This window comes from Mesocricetus auratus, unplaced genomic scaffold (genome assembly GCF_017639785.1).
Source record: "Mesocricetus auratus isolate SY011 unplaced genomic scaffold, BCM_Maur_2.0 Super-Scaffold_100018, whole genome shotgun sequence".
NCBI lineage: Eukaryota > Metazoa > Chordata > Mammalia > Rodentia > Cricetidae > Mesocricetus > Mesocricetus auratus.
The window spans coordinates 42,410,393-42,432,666 of NW_024429199.1; the positions used below are offsets into that span (position 1 = coordinate 42,410,393).

The 22,274-nt window shown below is 45.9% G+C and overlaps 1 long non-coding RNA gene across 1 annotated transcript; it reads left to right on the forward strand.

Annotated features, from left to right (window-relative positions):
- The first annotated feature begins 239 nt into the window (after window positions 1–239).
- On the forward strand, window positions 240–10,279 carry LOC106020773. Its single transcript, XR_001196204.3, has 4 exons — window positions 240–551; window positions 1,570–1,743; window positions 5,150–5,364; window positions 9,496–10,279. It is a non-coding gene; the product is annotated as an uncharacterized LOC106020773 (long non-coding RNA).
- Window positions 10,280–22,274: the final 11,995 nt, after the last annotated feature.

Consider the following 22,274-nt stretch of genomic DNA (forward strand, 5'->3'; position numbering starts at 1 on the left):
CGTTCCCTGCGCAACCTGAAGACTGGTCCGGATCGCCGCGGTGTCCCCTAACTCTCGTGGAAGAAACGTCAGGGATGCTCTGAGCCAGCAGCACAGAGCCGAGGGCGGCGTCCTAAAAGAGAGCCTCCCTGGGAGGATCACTCGCCTTCTGCAAGGTGATGATTCGCTGGATTCGAGCATTTCGTATACTTGAAAGCGTGCTCAGCTCCCTCTAGGAGGCAGTGAGGGGTCGCAGATAGAGCCGGGAGCCAGGTTTCCGCCCGGCTGGGATCCTGGAGCTCAGTTTACCACTAAGCGGTGCACTGCATCCAGGGGTTTGGCCCACATTGACAAGCCACGATTCTAAAAGGCAAGCCTCGGCGTTTCCCCCGTTTCTTCCTGAGGAGTTTCGGAGTAGTTGTTACTTCAGATCTAAGTGTTCAATCCTGGAAGAGAACCAGCCTGCCAGCCCCGAAGCACACGCCTTCCCGACGATCGGATTTGCCCGTCAGCAGTGGGGGCTAGCTAAATGAAGGAATGAACCGTACCAGCCCGGGCAGCCGAGCATAGAGGTGTGCGCGCGGGGCTTGCTGCGAGCCTTACTACCCTGCAGGCAGGCCTGATCCTTACAGTCTGGGAGGGCGATGTCCCAGTGGCGGCGATGGATTGAATACCTGAACACTGAGGGAAGGAGGCCAGTGGGGAGCAGCAAATGTTTTCAGCCCCTTAAAGGGAGGCAGGAGACTCATGATATCATTTTTTTTTAAATGAAGCCAGCCCACTTGCCGTTATCTTTTTCTGATCACTCTAGTGCCTGGGCTCCTTGAGGGTGGAGGTGGGGATCTATATTCATTTTATATTCCCATGCTCTCAGCCTATTGCCTGGTCATGTATAATAAATGCGCGTCAGAAGAGTGAGCAAGTGAGTGCACTCGGTTTTGCACCAGTTAAATGCATCTATTAGCTCAAACCTGCTTTCAGATCCTAAAGCCCTTCCCATCTGTGAGAACTTGGTGTTACGTAGTTTCTCGTTACTCCATTTGCCTCATTTGTTAAGTATGGAAACTACCTCATAGGGTTTCTGTGAAAATTAAATGAAGGTGTGTGTGTGTGTGTGTGTGTGTGTGTATTGTACATTCCTCTCAATCACTGGGAAAGCTGATAAAAGTGGATCCTAGCCTAGGTAACAAAACAATATGCAGTTTCATGGGTTTGTTGTTTGTTTTGCTTTGTTTTGAGGTGGGGATGTGTGTGATGGAGTTAGCATAGCATCTGCCATAGATAATAAATGTTCTAATTGCTGTCACCATTGATGCCAGTAGTTTCTTTAACAATAACTTATGGAAAGTTACCGTTGCTCAATTTCTTCCACTGGAGATTATATCTCTGAAAGTCTGGGGGTAGCATGAGATTCTGATGCTAGGCCGGGTTGAGGACCACTCCTCTGTTTCTGTGCGGATTGGATCACATAGAGTGTGTTTGGCCTTTGAGTTGCAGAGTCTGGGGTGGCCTGTTAAGAGCAGGCAAATGCTGTGCTAGTTTGTTCAAACAGGTGAGGGCTTACTCTTCTTTTCTCCTGTCCTATAATAGTGACCATTGCTGCTAGTGTACCGGTTTGTGAGTCTCTGTTCAGAGGCAGTGGAACCTTTGAACCTCGAGGTCTACTGGTGTGTCCAATCAATTCAGCTTTGGCTAATCAAGAGGAACTGTGGGATCACAGCCCTACCTTCTCCCTGTCCATGCTCCCTTCAAGACAGCATGCAGGTGAGTTCCAGAGCAGCCTGGTCTACGTAGCAAGTTGCAGGCTAGCCAGGGCTACGCAGAAAGCACAGAAAAGGTGTGAGTGATTTTATTGCGTTACCTGTTCTAATCATGAGGTGGATGAGAAAGGACTCTTGCCCATAGCTGTGTTTCTTGTTCACTTGCAACATAAATGAACATGGGACAGAATCCACCTTATCTGGGCCTCCAAAACTGAGCGAAAACAAACCCTTTCTCTTTATATGTGAACTACCTCAGGTGTTTTGTGGTGGTGATAGAAGGCTGTCTAACAAAATACCATACTGGACATAGTGTTTCAAATGATCTGTTCATTTAATCCTCTCTATAAACCCAGAAAGAATAACACACTCAAGTGCACACAGCTGTTGAGGTGGCAGAGCCGGGTTTTCAAAGTGAGTTCTTGCTGACTGACAGGTGCTTTTCACCTACGCTTAGTCCCTGGCCTTCCCTGGACGGGCCCAGAGCATCTGTGTGGGTGAAGGCCTAACAACTTACATGTTTACAAATGGAGAGCCTCATACGATTTCTCTCTCTGTCTCTCTGTATGTCTCTGTGTCTCTGTCTCTGTCTCTGTCTCTGTCTCTGTCTCTCTCTCTCTCTCTCTCTCTCTCTCTCTCGCTGTGTCCCACCAAAACACAAACTAATTTTAAGGATTATATTACCTTTTACCATAAGGACTTGAAGGGAGACTGTTGTGGAATATTACTTTAACTATGTAAAGGTATGCTACATTTGTTTATGCTGCTTTGTTTAACAGTGTAAAAAAGGTGTGCTGCCTTGCCTGCCCAAAGCACCCAATTGGTCTAATAAAAAGATTAAAGGCCACTAGCTAGGTAGGAGAGGGATAAGCAGGGCTGGTGGGCAGACAGAATAAGTAGAGGAGGAATCTAGGATCGTGAGGAGAGAGAGAGAGAGAGAGAGAGAGAGAGAGAGAGAGAGAGAGAGAGAGAGAGAGAGAGAGCACAAGGGTGACTGAGAGGGAAATGCCTAGGGCTATCCAGCCAGGTGGCTGCTAGCTAGCCAGACAGAGTAGGACAAACAGAATGAAAGAAAGGTAAAAAGCCCCAAGGCAAAATATAGATGAAGAGAAACTGATTAAATAAGTTGTAAGAGTTATTAGGACAAGCATAAGATAAGGCTGAAATTCATAATTGATAATAAGTCTCCGTGTCTTGATTTGGGAGCTGACTGGTGGTCCAAGACAGCCTGCTGCAGGAGACTATTTAAATCTAGGGAACTTGCAGAGTCCTCAGCCCCAGAGCCCGCCTCATTGTGTGAGTGCCTTCAAACCCTGTGTGACCCCATTCTGGTTTTATAATGGTGCCGGCACCATGCCTGGCTCTGTGACAGCTTTCCAGAGCCTCAGAAGCCCTTGAAGATCAAGGACAGGAATTCCTGGCTCTGTGATTGGGACTATATTCCAAGCATCCCAGTGAGAACACTGAAAAGAAACATTTCTTGAAGATAGTGTTGTCCAAGGTCTTCTGCGTCCACAGTGTGAGCCATCAGGGACTTCATGTGCAAGCCGATGGGCAGGCTTTATGAAGTTTTAAAACTTATTTTTGTTTTCATTTGATGTCTGTATCTATGTGAGAATATGCTCTGGGTGTGTGTGTGTGTGTGTGTGTGTGTGTGTGTGTGTGTGTGTGATCTCTTGGAGCTAGAGTCGCAGGTGGTTGTGGGGCACCTTGCGTGGGTTCTGGGACCAAACAGGTTCTTTGAAAAGCAGCAAGTGCCCTTAACCCCCAACCACGCTAGCCCCACCCCTGTTTAAGCAATGTTCCCAGCCTCCTGCTTTAAGCACCGTCCTGTTTGGACTTGTTTCTGTGGGAAAACAAGAGACAAGCTCCATATAGGTGATTTGCAAGCCTCCAGAGCAGTCTCTTGTCAGACAGGATGCTCTCCCTACATAGCAAGACAGCACGGCCTCAAGGAGGATGCAGAGGTGAGACGGGGCCTTCTTTTTTTTCAATATATGTTTTTATTTAAATTAGAAATGTGAATGTTTCACATGTCAGTCCCAGCTCCCTCTCCTACCCCTCCTCCCTTGTCCCACCACCAGTCCTCCAGCCCCCTACCCAATCCCCACATCATTCCCCAGTAAGGGTAAGGCCCTCCTTGGGGGTGATCTCCAGAGTCTGTCATTTCATCCTGGGCAGAACCTAGGCCCTTCCCCATGTGTCCAGGCTGAGAGAGCATCCCTCTATTTGGAATGGGCTCCCAAAGCTCATTCATAAACCATGATAAACACTGATCTACCCAAGGCCCCAGTGATTTCTGTGGCCTCCTCCCTGGCACTACATTCATGGAGTCTGGATCAGTCTCCTGTTGGCCTCTCAGTCATTAGTCTGGGATTCAAGATCTCCCCCGTATCCAGTCAGCTGTCTTTGTGGGTTTCATCATCATGGTCTTGATCCCTTTGCTCATCATTCTTCCATCTGTGTCACTAGGGGCCTTCTTTTTTATATACCTTTTTTTTTTAGAAAAAAAGATTTATTTATTATAAATATAGTCTTCTGCCGGCATATATGGATGCACACTAGGAGGGAGCACCAGATCTCACTATAGATGGTTGTGAACCACCCTGTGGTTGCTGGGAATTGAACTCACAACCTCTAGAAGAGCAGCCAGTGCTCTTGACCTCTGAGCCATCTCCCCAGCCCCAGGGTACAGAGGTGAGTCAAAGGGCTTTGATGTGCACTGAAATGCCATCATAAAACCGTTAACCTCAACGAATGCCTGGTTCCCTTTTAGACACATGCAATGAGATGTCCTGCAGGAGGAGAGCACTGAGAAAATGAGTTTATCCAGTAGAGACATTCTTGTCATTCTCCTGTCTGACTGAGTCAGCTAAAAGTCCACACCAGCAGCAAATCGGACCACATTCTTATTTCAAACTCCGATCAGCTTCTGCTCTTTCTCTCATCAATTTTTAAGATATTTATTTGAAGTTTCAGTCATTCTGTGTTTGAAGTCTGAAGCAGAATCATTTGTAAAACCCAGTAAGGGTCATCTATTGGCCACATCAGTTCTAATGCTGCTTGATGTGAAGTAGTTGTCGCAACCCTAGGGCAGAGGTCTCTAAACATTGTTGCCTAATTAAGGACACACATAGAGAAAGACCTGCTGAATTTGAGTCATTAGCAGAGTTTCCTTTGAGAAAAGGAGGAAGTGAGCTTTCTATCTGTAATAGTCAGCTTTCTACCATTTTCTACCATAAATAAGCACAACACTGACCAAAGCAACATGTTCACATGTTGTATAATGTTGGGAACTATTATATCAAGGGGTGCGCATTGACTTAGAGAGAGGGAAAAATAAAGAAGTCGTGTACTTTTTTAAATGTCCTACCTTGTATAAAAAAGACAGTTTTCTGGTTTAAATACAGGTTTCCAGGATAGCTCATCAAACTGGATCCTGGTGACAGCATTCTTGGAAAGGAAGGAACTGGGAGCATTATGTCATGAGGAGAAAGCCTGGGCCACCTGGTGAGCCCATGTGGAGCTCCTCTCTTCATTCAGGCTTCCAGTATCTGCACCAGCTCTCCAGGGCTGTATCTACCTTGAAGTGCACTACCACAATCAAAATGGTGCAATATCAACAGTAAGTACAGCTATGATTCCCCTGGAGTGAGCTGAAGCTTGGGGGAGGGGACTCACTGTTCACTCCCGGTGTCTCCTTACTTATCTTTCTGATTCCCTTTCTGTAACTCTCCCAGGTTGATTAATGTGTCTGTCTCCATCATGGTAAATGAAAGTTGCCATTGCAGGGACTTCCTTTCCATTTTTCTTTCCTGGTTCTTTCTACGAGATCAGTTGAATTGTGACTCTTAATGGTCATCGAAGAATCCTCTTGACAGCTATTCTATTTCTCGTAATTCACCAGATACATACAATTTCCTTCGATGTGTTCCTTTCTCTTGTGAGGATCTGCTATTTAGGACTCTCTCCCAAGTCAGCTGCCACCATCAACAGGAGTTCTCCTCAATCAGATAGGGCCTATGGACTATTTTCATCCCCTCATAGAAGGAGGGAGGAAGGGGAGGCCATAGAACCCTTACCTGAGTATCCAGGCTCCCCTCCCAGCCAGCTGTATGTAAGTTTTCCCTAGCTACATGTGGTCTTAGGGGAGGAGATAGAGGATGAAGATGGAGAAGGATGAGGGGAGATGGTTCCATCAATTAGTCCTGGGGAAGCCATCGTCCTTGCTGGGTGTAGACCATCCAATGTGGCTATTTTAAGGTAACTGATTACTCATCTCTTTGTAATAAGCCTACCCAGTAAACTCATTGGTCTCTAGGGTGAACTCTGGTGCAGTCAGACATATTTGCTGTTAAATCTGTGATATCAACCACTTGTGTTCACTAAGTGGTTATTAGGTATATTTTATTTATATTAATGTTTATGACCTAACATGATATATTAGAGATTATAAACTACATAAGATACCTGAAATCCTAGAACATAGGATGTAGAGGCAGGAGGATCGAGAGTTCAAGGCCATCTTTGGCTCCATTGCAAGTTCAAAGCCAGCTTGGACTACATAGGACCTTGTGTCAAAACAAAACAAAGTAAGCTTCAGTCTCATGTGTGACAAATGACTATACTATTGACATTGAAGTTGCTTTTCCTACTCATGGCATGTAGTTTCCAAGCATCCTTTATGGTTTTAGGTTCTGAGTCTATTCTGGTAAAGTGCAGATACAGGATTTTGCTTGTTGGGCCTTACAGAGCCAGGCTTTAGCTTTCTAAGTAGTAGGACTTTCTTAGAGCTGCCTTCGTCACTGATATTTGTCTCAACTGGAAGTCTTGTACTCTGTCCCTCCATAAGTGGTCTGTTCCTGGTTTGCAAAATCTGCTGTTTCACATGGGAGGCTATGGAAGTCCAGGAGATAGGTGTGCGTGTGCACCAAACCTGGGCTGTGAGTGCCCAGAATGCAGAGGGTACTGCAAGAGGAGAGACTGGCTTCTATAGGTAAGTGTGGCAACTGGGGTCTGTGTCAGACGCCCAGAAGCAAGTAAGCTTCTCCTGGGGGATAAAGCTGCTGGAGGGTCAAGGCAATAGAGGCTGTCAATCAAAGTGTTCTTGTGAGATGAAATGGGATTTCTAAACAGGGAATGTGGTGGTTTGAAAGAAAATGGCCCCCAAAGGGAGTGGCACTATTAGGAGGTGTGGCCTTGCTGGAGTAGGTGTGGTCTTGTTGGAGGAAGTGTGTCACCGTGGAGGCGGGCTTTGAGGGTTCACAGATGCTCAAAGTCATGCCCAGTGAGAACAGTGCACTTCCTGGTGCCTTCTGCTTAAGATGTCACCAGCACTTTGTCTGCCTGCATGCCACCATGCTCCCTACCATGAAGATAATGGACTGAACCTCTGAACTTTCAGCCACCTCAATTAGATGCTGTCCCTTATAAGAGTTGCCGTGGTCATGGTGTCTCTTCACAGCAATAGAAACCCTGACTAAGACAGATAATGTGGTGTTGTGGATCCCAGTGCAGAACCACTGGTGTCTCACTGGTTCACAGACAGCAGGTCCCACACCTAGGCAGAACTGGTGACCTGGAGATGGTAACTCTAGGTATTTGTAAGAGTTGGGATAATTGAGAGACACAGATATAGTTAAAATAGCAAAGCAATCACAAAGAGCTTGGAGAAGATGGGGACAGAGTCAAGCACAGTGACACTGGGCCCAAGGCCCAAAGGGAAGTCACACGGGAAGTGCATGCTGAGGAAGGTCAGGAGGAAGGCTGGATCTACCTGACAAGAATGGAGGATGCAGGAAATGGAGAGGACCGACAGGGCCCTTACCTGCAGGTAGTCACGTGCTCATCTGCATGAGGGAGGCATATGTGGGCTGGGATTCAGCCGGCATTCGGTTCACCAAGCCCTGTGCTCTGGAGCTGGGCTGCACGTGGGGAAGGGACACCTCTTGTGGTTCATAAGACACTAACTCTTGGGCCAGTATTGGCTTTGGGGAAGTGCTAAATGTGTACTCTAGCTAGAAGCCAATTACAGAGTCAACTGTTGGAGTATATCATGGTGTCTTATACCACAAGCATATTCTCTCTCTCTCTCTCTCTCTCTCTCTCTCTCTCTCTGTCTCTCTCTCTGTCTGTCTGTCTGTCTCTCTCTCTCTCTCTCTCTCTCTCTCTCTCTCTCTCTCTCTCTCTCTCTCTCTCTCCAGTGTCCATGCTAGAGGCTCAGAAACAAACATTGAGTTAAAGAACCCCCTCATTAGGTCCTAGTGGTTTGTACACAATGTTTCCTCTCAAACTGTTTGAATTTATGTTATTTGGGTAGGGATATAATGGAGCCTTTGGTCAGTTTTATAAAAATAGTTCTGTCTCACCCATAGTCCTCTCCACACCACGAGGGAGGTGTCTGTAGTTACTTCCCACTGGGGTTGCCTTCGCCCGGTCTGGCAATGCTTTGCTGAATTTGGGTTCCTTTGATTTATTCTTGCTTGTGGAATGATACCCTCTGAGAATACGACAATCCAGCCTCCCAGAATATTTCACTCCACAGTAAATTACACGCCAGCTAGACACTGGTGTTTTATTTAGGTCAACTGTGCAGGGCCCGGTGCCCTTTTCAAAAACATTTGAAGCATTTGATGGATTCATTGCCGAGTGCACGATAAAGAAATGAAATGCAACCTCATATTCCAGACAGGGAAAATGATGTGTGGGGGGCTACAGCAGAGCCAGCTCTGTGAATAATGACCCTTTCAAGGTTACAAACAAACAAAAAAACAACAACAAAAACCAAAACCCTGGATTGGTTGTTGAGAATCCAAGGTCAAGTCCCCAGCCCTGTCGGTGACAGAGATCAGCCTTATCTCCATGTCTCTCAGTATGTGCTCTATTCTCTTCCTCTATAATTTGGGGGAATCACATAGCTGACAACTCTCTCCAAGGATCTTTTGGGGTCATGCCAGCTCCTGAAGCTGCCATGTGTTCCCTGGAAACCCACTCACCCACTTCCCTCTACGCCTCACAATATTTCATAATGAAGTAAGTTTGACAAGCAAAATCTAACAGATTTCTTACCCAGGGCTTCTCAGAACCTTCAGGAGGAGGGCATAGGAAGCTACAGTTCTCTCATTATACCATAGAAACCTGTGTTCAGGAACATCTCATGGACTCATGTATCCTTATGTATAGTACTGGAAAATTAAAAAACTGGTTGGTGGCTAGGATTCTTCGAAGTCCCCAAGCTCCATTACAGACTTCTCTTTTATGATAGAGAGAGAGAGAGAGAGAGAGAGAGAGAGAGAGAGAGAGAGAGAGAGAGAGAGAGAGGGAGGGAGAGAGAGAGACTGCCCACTTCCCTCCCTCTTGTAGCTCCTGTCACATCTAATATTCAGAGACGTCACCATTCTGCAATTTTTTCTGGGCCGGGAAGGTAGCAGGGACAGCAAAGGCCAGATCTCATGACAGGGATAGAAAATACCCTTCTAACTTAAAACAAAAACACTGTCTCTCTTTCCCATACCAAGTCAGTGAGTTTTTTAGTTTTAGAGCCATTCAGATTCTAAGAGAAGATGAAGTTTTATAGGGGGATGGGCAGGCAAAAATAATCTACTCCATTCCCATCAATTAGGAACAAAAATGCAGTCTCCAAAGCACATTCTAAATAGTGGCACGGAGAAGCCAAAATAGACTGACGCATGGTAGAATTAGATGCCCTATTTCAAGCCCCGCTGCATGTTTATCCTTGTTGGGCTGCCTCTTCCAGAGTTGCTTGACGACGGTAATGAGAATGACCTTGGATCCTGCAGTTGACAATCTCAAATCCGGGAAAGACTGTTGTGCTTCAATCCCTTTCATCGCAAGTATAGTGTAGCCGCAGGCCCGTGCTTTGCGTACCTCTACCTGGTACCTCTCCTGAATTCATCAGCTGTTCTGCCGTGAAGGGAGCAATGCACCATGGGAAACACAGCCACACCCTCAGCTTCCCAGGGAAAAAAACCAATCAGAGGCAGCCTGAGTTACAGAGGTCCTCGGGTCTCATCACTTTCCACCCGCTTGCCCTGGACAAAGCAAATTGATCAGAATTACCACCAGGCCCAGCGACTTCACCCCCGTGGCAACTATGTCCTTTGGGGATCCGTGACGTCTATAACGTAGCGTCTTGGCTGTGCCTTCTGTCCTGCAGGTCTGTCTGCTCATCTCTCTCTGAGTGCCTCTGCAGTTGCTCCATGTGGGCTTCTGTTCTGATCGGCTTTCTCTGTGGGGGCGGTCTAAATAGGAACGCCCCCCCCATAGACTCACAACACTTGCCCCATAGGGCGTGGCACTGTGAGGAGGTGTGGCCTTGGAGGAAGTGTGTCACTATGGGGGGGGGCTTCGAGGTCTCATATGCTCAAGCTACGCCCACTGTGGCTCATAGTCTCCTCTTGTTGCCTTCGGCTGCCTCTCTTTCTTCAGCACCATGGCTGCCTGCGTGATGCCACGCTTCCCGCCATGGACTAAACCTCTGAAACTGTAAGCCAGCCCCAATTAAATGTTCTAATTTTTAAGATTTGCCATGGTCATGGTGTCTCTTCATAGCAATAAAACCACAGCTAAGACATTTGGCTTCTAAACTCGCTATCTGTCTTTCCCAGGAATCTCACTGGCCCTCGTGGAATCCTTGCTAGAATGGGGAGACAAACCCTTCCTAATGCAACTCATTTAGTGTGATTGTATCGTTGCACACCCACACCCAGGGTAGAACCCGGGCAGCGGGCAGCTAATTTACCACCAGCCACTCTTTCCTCATCACACATCACGAGGCCATTGAGTGGTTGGCTCTCATTTTTTCGTATTATTTGTAGCTAGTTTGGAGGCCTCTGCTCCACACTCCCCCGAGTCCTTTGGGAATCTCATTGCTGGAATCAGATCTTCTAAGTTTTTATTTGGCCCTCTGCACCCTGCTGTACTCCAGGCATAGCACCCAGGATGTAGCATGTGATGGACCAGTCTGGCAACGCCAACGTGCAGGGCAGCACAGCAAGAGTCTGCTCTTCAAGTAGTAGGCCTTCCTTGCCAGCTTGTTTTTGCATTATTAGTAAGGCTGCCTTTGAAGCAAGAAAGCACCTGTGTGCAGAGGATGAGCTACATGTCCTGGAAGGTGACACCTGAGGCCATACCACAGTCTCTCTCCCCAGTCACGGCCTTTTCAACATGTTGATAGGCAACTGGAACCTAGCAAGCCGACACTGGGTCAGAGCAATAGGTAACTAAATGGATTGGAGTGTATGTGACAGCAATGCACACAGTTAGGGTGTTTCAAAGCAGTGGAGGAAAAATTTTAAATGTATTGGTCAGCTGTCTAGTTATCTAAGGAAAAAATTGATTTGTATCTTAATGGGACAGGGAAACCATTTAATAAAGGGGAACACACACACACACACACACACACACACACAAACGCACTGGAATGCACCCTTGACTGGGGAACTTTCTAAGCATGAGCACAAATAAATAAATAAATATAGACTAATTTGGCTATATACAAATCTGGAAAGATCTCTCTGGCAGATAGAATTTGCACCTTTAATTCCACTTCTATAGTTACTTCCCTTTGTGTTTGGAGTGGCAAGTTCTGGCCAAGGGACATGGCGGGGATCATATGGTGTTGTCTCTTCTCTCTTCCTATAGCAGCCATGTGTTGCCTCTAAGCTGACAGCCAGGAGATGCCAAGAGAGGGCAGGGCTGTGAGCCTTCACGTCGTCAAGTGTTGTGACTCAGTCTGGCAGCAGCCTCTGTGTCGGGTATTTGTTATGTAAGATGATAAGTCCCTCACTTCCGACAGTAGAGCTGGGATTTCCGTTGCCTGGCATCAGATTCATCCCTCCTGTGATTCCAAATGGGAGGGAAAACACAAACAACAGAAAAAATGCTTGCAATGTTCTTCACAAAAATTAGTTTCCTGTAAATATGAAAACTTCTATAAATAACAAGATAGAGACAGTCTAACCCTAAAAGAACAAAGAGTAGGAATAGGAACATAAAAAATAAGTAACTCAATAAGTTCAGGAAAACCCTGAGCTTTACTAGCAATTAGAAAAATACAAGTTAAAGCAACATTTAATGGTTTTGCCACCAACAAACACGGCAAGCCCTGGGAGAAATGTACTATCTTCCAAAAAGCAATCTGGAAAAATGTATTGAAAGATTGGTAATGGCCATCCCCTTTTGTTGGAACGTGGTCCAAGAATGGGGTCATGTGAAGAGAATTCTGGGTGCTTGTGAGAAAACTCCAAGACAAAAGTTTTGTGGCCTCATTTTTTTCAAACACAAAATTGTTCTTGGAATATGCTTTTGTGTTGCCCCTAGGTGTAGCAGATACAAGTTTACTTCAGATTATTAATCGTGACGGGCTATGGTTATTTGTTTACAAGCCTCTACGGGAAAACCATGCTTTTGTCAGGTAGGGTTTGCCCTCGTGACTGTATGCAGCTTGAATGCGTGAGGACTTTCCTCTGTGACCTTTCTTAACCCTCAGGGTATAAATTGTCCAAGGCTCTGAATAAAGCTATTAGTGAGACTTTGCTCTGTCTCATTCTTAGGCCCCATGTCCCACGTCTTGCCACCTTTAGAGGAGTGGTCACCCTTTGGGAATCAGTGTGCAGTAATAGTTCATGAGGTGTAAGAATTTGCTATGAGGATATCTGCAGAAGTATTGTGGATAACTACAAAATAGTGGGGGCCGTAGGCAAAGAGAACTTGGCTTAAACGGGTTTCAGGACGGCCCCAGGTACCCTGAACGTGCAGCAATTAGTCTGCAGCCAGGGAACATTTGTTGACACCCAGCAACACCCATTATTCATTATTCATTATTAAATGAACCACAGACTGACAGACATCAGTAAGGATGAAGGAATTTTGTTTTCATTATTAAGTGAGTTTACATATTTATGCATGTCATAAATAGCATGGAAGAAAATACATTAGTACCTATCACATTACTCCTGGACTTGGTCCCTACTTCCTGTTTATTGCCTATATACAAACATGTGTCGCTTATGGCTCCTTGGGCAAAGGTACTCAGAGCTGAGCCTGTGAAATCCGAGCTCAACCGCTCAGTTTGACATGGTGGAAGGGGAGAACTCCCAGCTCCCACAGGTTGTCTGCTGGCCGCCACTTGTGCACTCTGGCACACCCACACACAGATGAGTGTGATGCCAGAAGCTTTAAAACATGTGATTTCTTAAAGCTGGGGACGGTAGCCCACCACTGTACTAGCAGGACATGGAAAGGTGAAGCAGGGGGTTATGATTTTGAGGCCAGTCTTATCTCCATAGCAAGACCCACACACACAGTGAGACACTCATTTACAACAACAAAACATGTACGAGTTTGAAGTTAGAAAACTTACTCCAAAAATAGTTCTCAGTGAACACAGGGAGTTATGGTTTTAATGGGTCTGGCTGAGATAGAGTGAGGTGTTTGGTCTGTGATGGGGGAAGTCCTTCTGCGTATACGTTAATAAAGCACTATTGGCCAATAGGGAAGCAAGCAGGTAGGACTAGGAGTCAAGGAGGATTCTGGGCAACAGAGGCACAGTCAAGATATAGGACACCAGAGGAGTAAGAGGTCTGGACCCTTTCTCCGGTAAGAGAAGACCACATGGAAATATCCAGACTAGCAGTTATGGGTTAATAATTAAGTCAGAGCTAGCCAATGAGAAACCAATCAAACAGCCAACAGTGTCTCGTGTGTTACTTGGGGACTAAAGCGATAACGGGATCCAGGCGGCTGGCGGAAAGACTACACGTTACAGGCCCACAACAAGGATATGAGAATATCCCAAGATGCTCCTGCAGGTCCCACCCAGGTGTAATTAATACTTTATACACAGATAGAGTCTGCTTCCCCTTCAGCTTCTGCTCAACACGTTGTCTTGAACGGCAGACAGTGCTGCATGCTGTCTACCTGAGGCCCAGTCTGCTGTTCTAAGGGTCCTTACTTTAAAAGGACTCTGCATTTCTCTGTCACGATATAGAGCAAGTAATTTAAAATTGAACTCTCGGGGAATAATTTTATTCCTTTTACTTCCAAAACTGGCCAGGGGCCATGAGACTATGTACCTCACCATACCCCTTCTTATTGGCAGAGGAGCAAGCAGTGGTCTCTTCTAGACAGGTAATGAGTGTTTTGTCGTAAGAGAAGAGGTAGATGGTTTTTTTTCCCCCACAGCTGGCTTCTGCCAACCCCTGTGCTGACTTACTGTTTTCCAACTTACCACTTTCCCTAATGCATGGAGCCGGGAACAGGGATTACATCTCCGTTCCCGGATACCTCTGTCTTGCTTCCACACAATATTGAAAACCACTGTTTCCCTTAAGGCCGTCATCAGTGTGACCTTTCAGAACCCACACGTGGCAGCTGGAATTTCTCCAGGACTCCTTTTTTTTTAATGAAGGAAACTATTTTATTAAACTAAGAGCAGGACTGACAGGGAAGTAGGTTGCATGGGGGAAAACTGAAATTTATTATAATTACATCTATCACCCAGGGGCCCAGCAGAAAGTGGAAAACTTCTCTCAGCTAGGTTAGCAAAGTCTCTTTCACTAAGGGACTCTTTACAGTGTCTTGACAGGGTTTGGGGAACCCAGGAGAGGGGTGAGGCCATCCAGAAACTGCCAACTGTGGGGGGGAGGATGTAAGAGATTGTGACCTGAAGGAAACAAGCTAGGGGCGAGACTGAATAGTGACACCACGTTGTGTCCCCTGAGCCAGGAAGGATAGTATCAGTCTCGGAGCAGGGCAAGGGCCTCAAAGGAACAAGGGGAAAATACTCTACCTCAAGCCCTCTGAGACATCCCTGCTGCTCTTCCATTGGCCAAATCCTAGCAGGAAGGAGCTGAAGGGAACCATGGTTGTGGCCAGAAAATTTGCTGTCCAAAGCATCTTCAGGCGTGTGGCACACTGGCCTTAGCGCATCACACGCACTATCTCTGCTGTGCTCGCTCCTCTCGGGTACATAAGACTTCCCTTTTCTTTGACCAGCACCCCCCCCCGTCGTCTCTGCCCCTGCTCCTAGGCACTGGAAACCACTCTACTATCTGACTTCAACGTTTCGGTTTCCACATAGGAGGTCATTTGGTGTTTGTCCTTTTGTGTTTTGGTTTTTTGAGACAGGGTCTCTTCACGCAACCTTGACTGAGCCTGGAACTCACTGTGTAGAGTGGAGTTAAGGCGTGAGCCTGGCAGCCTTTGCCCTCCTGTGTCTGACCTGCTTTATATGTCACCCAAGGATATCCAAGGGCCGTGAAGAACTGAATTTCTGTCATTTTCAAAGCCAGGCAGTGTCCTATCGCGCATATATAGCACTTTAAAAGCCATTCATCTTTTGATGGACGCTTAGCTTGATTCTGTACGTCAGCTATTACGTAGAGGGACACGATGAACACGAGAGTGCAGATGTCTTTCAACGTCTATTCATTTTCTTTACACGCATTCTTAGCAGCAGGGTTTCTGGATCATCTGGTGGTTCCATTTTTTTTTTCTGAGGAACCTTTGTGATGTTTTCCAGTGGCCGTGTTAGCGTTGGGACAACGGGGGACAAATGCAGATTTAGGGTCAGGGAGATGGCTCAGCCGGTATAAAGGGCTTGCTGTGCAAGTGTGGGTACCTGAGTCATATCCTTAGCATCCGTGTGAAAAGCTGGACTCTGGGGCGAGCACCTGTCATCCCAGTGCTGGGAAGGCATGTGCTGGATGATATGATGGTGGTGGAAATACAGAGACATGTGGGAGGGCTCGTTGACCACCTGCCCTGGCTGAGCCAGTAAGCACTGGGTTCAATGAGAGGGCCCCGTTCAAAAGATAAGGTGGAGAGACTGAGGGAGGCACTCAATATTGACCTCTGGCACCCACACCCATATATATATATATATATCATATACACCCCATACCACACACACACACACACACACACACACACAGAGAGAATATAACCCCCACACACAGAATATAAATCTCTCTCTCTCTCTCTCTCTCACACACACACAGAATATAAACCTCTCTCTCTCTCACACACACACACACAGAATATAAACCACACACACTCTCCCTCTCACACACAGAGAGAATATAACCCCCCTCTCTCTCACACATACACACACACAGAGAATAAACCTCTCTCTCTCTCTCTCTCACACACACACACACACACACACACACAGAGAAAACAAAGACAGTCTACCTTTCGATTCCACTTAAAAGGTCTAATTAAGTAATTGATTTCAGATATGATTTTAAATTTTGTTTAAGATTTGATGGGAATTATAGCAGTATTGGAATGTTTATGTGAACTGAGTCAGTATTATTTGTAGATTCAGTTTATTGGATTTATTGCAGTTGCTTAAGAGCATGTAATGAACTTGCAATACTTCAAAGGAAGAGGAAATGTATTAAATTTGTACCTGTGGCTTAACATTGATGAGGGGGTTTTAATTAACTACAACATAAATGGGAATGACCGTTTAAGGGCGTTTAGTCTGTTCATCTTGATATCACGAGTCATTGATGAAAGAAACCTGAAATTAGTTGTTTTTGCTTTACTACACCTTTAAGCTAAGAGTTATGATTCAAACTTACTAAAGGAGTCACTTCAGGTTTTAAATACACCATGCTCTGGGCCTTGGTTGTGGGTTGGTGGCAGAATGCTTGTCTAGAACGTATAAAGTCTTCTGTTTGGTCCCCAACACTGCAGAAGTATCATTTTAAAAAGTAAAATTTGACAGCATGCTCACCTGGCATGCATAAATCCCTGGGGTTCATCCCCAGGCTGCACAGACAGGGCACTATGGAACATATCTGTAATCCCAGTTCTGGGGAGGTTAAGACAGGAAGACCAGAAGTTCAAGGTCATCCTGGGCTTTACGTAAAAGTATGAACATTTAGGACTTTCTCAGCCCCTCCTCTAATTCCACACTCGTGCAGAGCTGGAAATACTCCCTGGAGGGAACAACTTGGTCACCCTCCAACAATCTGGGGTTGTCGTCTCCAAGAAATTAGGGGAGTTCAAGGCCGGTCTATTGCACACCAGTCCCTGCCAATCAAAACCGCCACGCATTTCCTCCTCCACACTTTCCTTCAGCCTGTCCCCAAGAGGGTACTATCCTTTCTTTCTGAGATTAGCTGTAGGGAGCTGCTCTGCCCAGAAAGGCTGAAGACCAACTCTGGGAAGTCACTGCCTTGCCCTAGAAGGCACACTGCCACTTACAAGGTCAACAGGAATGTTGGTTTGCATCTGGGGTGCTGCTTGTCACAAAAAATCTACACACACACACACACACACACACACACACGGACGGACGGATGGACGGACGGACGGACGGACGGACAGACGGACAGACGGGGGCAACAGGGAGGTTGACCACAATTGACAGAGCCTGAAATGCATCTCCAACAACTCTTCCACTCCACATTTTTGTTCACTTCACCTCCTGGCCCTAGAGGAGAACAGCTATTGCTGTTTGCCCAGTGCTGCACAGACACTGTTACCATTTCTTGTCAACATTTATACAAAAGCCGAAAGAGCTATGGCTGCCATGTAAAGTGCTGAGTATCATTCAGTTTTTAACATTGTATCACTTAGGAGCCTGACTGGAGTCAGAGCAGGCACAGATACCTGACTGGAGTAATTAGAAATGGCAAGAGTTAAGCCAAGGAGTTGAACATCCCCTGAAGAGAAGAATCCGGATGGTAACCGTGGTATACAGGATACCACTCAGTCATCCACAGGACTCCTCGGCTACACATATCCTGAACACAAGAATTTCACACAGCATGTCTGAAGGACCCACCAGATGTAGGAGACAGTCAATGCCCACCTGTAACAGTGATTCCCCTGTGACGGAACGACTTAGTTAGCTTTTCTGTTGCTGGGAAGAGACACCGTGACCACAGCAGCTTTCATAAATGGAAACACTTAATTGGGATGGTGGCTTACATTCAGAGGTTCAGCCCATTGTCCTCATTGTGGGAAGCATGGTGGCGTGCAGGCAGATGTGGTGCTGGAGAGGTATCTGAGAGTCCTACACCTTGCAGGCAACAGGAAGTGGTATGTTGCTCTGGTTGCGGCGTGAGCATATGTGAGACCTCAAAGCCCGCCCCCACAGTGACACACTTCCTCCAACAAGACCACACATACTCCAACAAGGCCACACCTCCTAAAGGTGCCACTTCCTGTGAGCTTATGGGGGCCAGTTACATGCAAACCATCACCCCCAGTAAGAACCTGCAGGCAGGTAAGAATGCGCCTGGGATAGTCCTACTATTTCCATGCCAGCTGGTGACAAAGCAAGGTCTAGGACCCCAAACTGTCAACTCTCCACTGCCCTCTGGTCTAGGGTAGTGATTTCAATTCATCTGACAAAAGGAAAATCCATACATAGATTCTAAATAAACAGGGCTGTGGCTGAATAAAAGGTACTCCTTAAGGTTGCTCAATGAGGTCTACGCCAGTTGTATAAACAAGAAAGAGGTAATACCTAAGACATCTAGGCATGAAGAGTTTTCACACACACAGCACCCATATCTTTCATAAGGACTACGCTGCTATGATTGACACAAGGCATGCACAGACCCAATTAAGTTTCAAAGGCAATCTAAGGATCTCCAGTCATTCACTTAGTTGTTAAAGATGTACTTGTAAGTTAAAAACTATCAGCAAGACTATTCTTTTTAGCTCTAATTGACCTCCAACTACTTTCTCTCTTGAATGAGTTCTCTCACAAGACTTGTTATGATGGGATTGGAAGGTGTCTGAGATAATGGAAATGATAGCACTGAAGATTCAGAAGTAGGTTGGAGCTTCTTCTGGCCAAGCCTCCTGCTTCTCAAGTGACAGAGAAGGAAGAGCCTTGCTCCTTGCTGTCACAGAGGGCAGGGATGGTGCTTGGTGTATGACCCCCAGCTGTAGGCCTGATGCCCGCCACCCAGGGCAGATAGCAATTATAGTTACCATTGGATGCTCAGGGGATTTTCCAGGTGTGGAGATCATGGGTTGGTGTTAGATGGAAGGAGTACCCAATGGATATGAAATCTACCTCTGCCGTTATCTCGGTCCTTGAAGAACTTTCTTCCTGTCCCATACAGAAACTGGGAAGTGAAAAGCCAGGTTTCTAGACTCCCTTGCAGCCAGTGCTCTGTGATTGCCTGAGATTTGTAAGTTTGAAATGACATGGAGGCCACCTTTCCCCTCTTAGGCATTATTGTTGGTAAGCAAAGTCACAGAGGGACTGGTTTTTCCCAGAGTGTTCAGCTTCGTTAAATGCCTTGGTGAAGTCTCGGACTTTACTGGACAGTTTGTTACTGATCCCAGGAGTAGCCTCCCGGGTCTCTCACCGGCCTGACTGAAGGACTGTGTGGAGACCTGGTTTGGTGGCCTTGGTAGCAGTCATCCTGGGAACAGCATTTGGCATCAACCTATGTTCCATGGCATGAGATCTGGTGTCCTCGTCAACACTCGGCGTTGCCACGACTCTCATATTTTGGCTATTCCGTTGGGTGATAACATCTTCTGGTTTTAATTTTCATTTTTTCTGATGACTAATGCTATCAGACACCCTTTGTGCTCATGTCCCTTTGGATGTGCTTTCTTCAGGAGCCTAATCAAGCCCCTCTTGTCTGTTTTCAATGAGATATTTTCCTTCTCAATTATTTGTGGGGTACACAGACATCATGTGATGGTTGGTCTTGGTTGCCAACTTGACAGGATCTGGAATCAAATAAAAGGTGGATACTGGGCTCTCTGAAAGAGATAAACCAAACTCAAAGGCTTCACTTCTAATGAATCACACTGGGGAGAAATTGTATAAATGTGGCAGAGCCTTAAGTTCCCATTCAACTCTTTTTTCCCCCTTTAAATTCTGGTGATAGACAAGGGACTTCGCTCCCTCTGGAGGCTGCTGCATCAGCCTGCTAGAAGGAGTCCCTACTGGTAGGATTAAACGATAAAGTCTTGTGTTTGCAGTTTGGTGAGTCTGTCTCCTTGGTAGTCTCTTGGGATCTTTGAGACTTGGGCGCAACACTCTCCTGTGACAGATTTTCTTGATCACATTATCTGAAGTGGGTGGCACCTTCCCATGGCAGCCCAGAAACAGGAGATGGAGGAAGGACGTTTTATACTTTCTGCCTGCTTGACTACACTCTGACTGATAGGTTCACTCACTTCATGGCTGCCACATTCCCTCACTGATATTAGGGTCCAGGTTTGGGCTTCCAATTTGGATAGAAAACCAAGGACTTTTTAGGAAACCCCCAGGCCTTCACTGCCAAATCGGGACAGCCAAGACAACTAGCCACATGGGTTGATAAACTACTGAGCTCCCAGTCTCACTGGTGTGAGTCAGATATTGTCAGACTACCCAGCATCTCATGTATGCCAGTCTAATAAATCTCCTTCTAATATGTTATACTGATCTAATATACCATCATACTATTCCTGTTCCTCTAGAGAATCATGAAGCATACGCATAGATATCCTCATAGGTATGTGTTTTCATAGCTTGTTATATGCTTTTTATTATTTTAATATTCTCTTTTCAGAAACAGAAGTGTCTTTTAAAAGAAGGTGCTCGTGGGTTTGAAGGTGCGGTTAGTCTTTGGACAAGGTCGAGGTCAGGGCGGTTTCCATGGGCAGGCCTTTTCCAGGAACTTATTGCCCCGGGCATTGTATTGTTTTTAGTAAACATTCTTTTAGTAAACATTGTCTTTCAGCTGCCTACTCCCAGGCAGAAGGGGAAGTGGGTCTCTGCTCAAGGTCTGGTGTCCCCACAATTCACCCCTTTTTATTTTCAAATGAGGCACTCCTGGCTTAGGTCAAGTAAGGTCACCCTCCCTTGCCCATCTTCGGGGGACCTTGAACCCCTGTCTTAGGTGGGAGGGGTCTTCCCCACGGGTTGCCCGTCAACGGAGTCACCCCAACCTTAAATCATCTGTAACCAACCTTCATGGCTATCGGGATTGCCATGGGCTAAGCTAAGCAATACTTGGTTACGGATCTCTTGCCTCTGGAACAAGGCACGTTTGAGCTCGGCATAAAGCCAGAATGCCTACCGCCACTGCCACCATTTCCAGGACCCCCATTGACATAGCGCCTCTCCATCACCGTACCCATCACCAGATCTGGGCCATAACATTCTACCAGCCTTCATCTGTTACAAGGGTAACATGCACGTGATTTACATTCTGTTACAAGGGTAACCCGCATATGATTTACATTTACAATTTGATAAAGTTTACAATCGTTCCAAGATCTGCTCAGGAAAGCATTTAGAAAGTGCACTTGCACAGATACATTAGGTACAATCATTGATGTTACACATGTAACATTATGAAAAATATGAACAATAGTTGTCGCATTAGGACAAGTTGCATTTCTCCAGAAAAATACACTGGCCTAGTCGTGATTCCAGAAACAGGAACCATCAAGTCTGATATTTCAAGTGACCATGTCCTGTTCAATTACTGAAAAGAGGCTTTTGTCACTCATCATAGTCCATACCAATGTCCAAATATTTTAAATGGGTCCTTTTTTCTCTGTTGGCTTCACGATGAAAACTCATGGGTCCGGAAGGTTGATGCAGCAGGTCTGTTGAGAAACTGGAAATCTCGAACCGACTGTTTTCTTGCTTTCTTGGGCTCTAGATTCGATGACATCAAGGGTCAGGAACACTGATTTAGGAGATCTCACTCAAACTGGCTTAGGTAGGCTCCCATGGTCTCAGGTCCAGTTTTTCTCTGCTCCATGCATCTCACTAAATGGTCTGACAGCTGCCGAAGCTTTATTCTTTTCCTGCAAGAAAACACAAACATGCCCTCGACCCCAAATTAGGGTCTTCTCCACTGTCTAGTGTATGGATGTCTCCATTTGACCTGAGCAATGGTTGCTCAAGTTCCATCATGCCAGAATCTATCTGAAGCTCACTGGCATTCACATTATAAAATTTTTAAATGAGGAGTGTATTATTTGATGAGTCATGTGGGGACTGGGGACATTATTCCCCATTTTTTATTTTCTAAAAAAATTTTTTTGAACTGTTGAAGCTGGACCATACCAGTAGAAGGATTTGTCTACCCTCCTTGGTTAACTATCTAGGTAAATTGGGGTCCCTACTTAGATTATTTGTAGATGCCCATTAAAAAGGACATATACTTTAAATATTTCCCAAAAACTTCTGAAAATCACTCAAAGACTGTAAACTATACTGTGTCCAAATAACTTTTGAAAATTATTTGAAGTCTGTGGGCAGTCTTTCCCAATCTAGCCTGTAGAGCTCTCACTAGCTGACAAGGCCTCATTTGCATCTTAAATTTTTCTGTTAAAACATTAACAGACTGGCTGGATGTTCCTTTTGGCTATATATAAAGCAATTTAGGTAGCTTTTTAACTATTTTTGAAGGGATTTAAGTATCCTTTTAATCATATAAGCAGTTCACACTCACGCATTCACAATCACATTTCATACATACCGGTGTGGCCACACCATACATTCAGAACATGCATCTTTCGGTC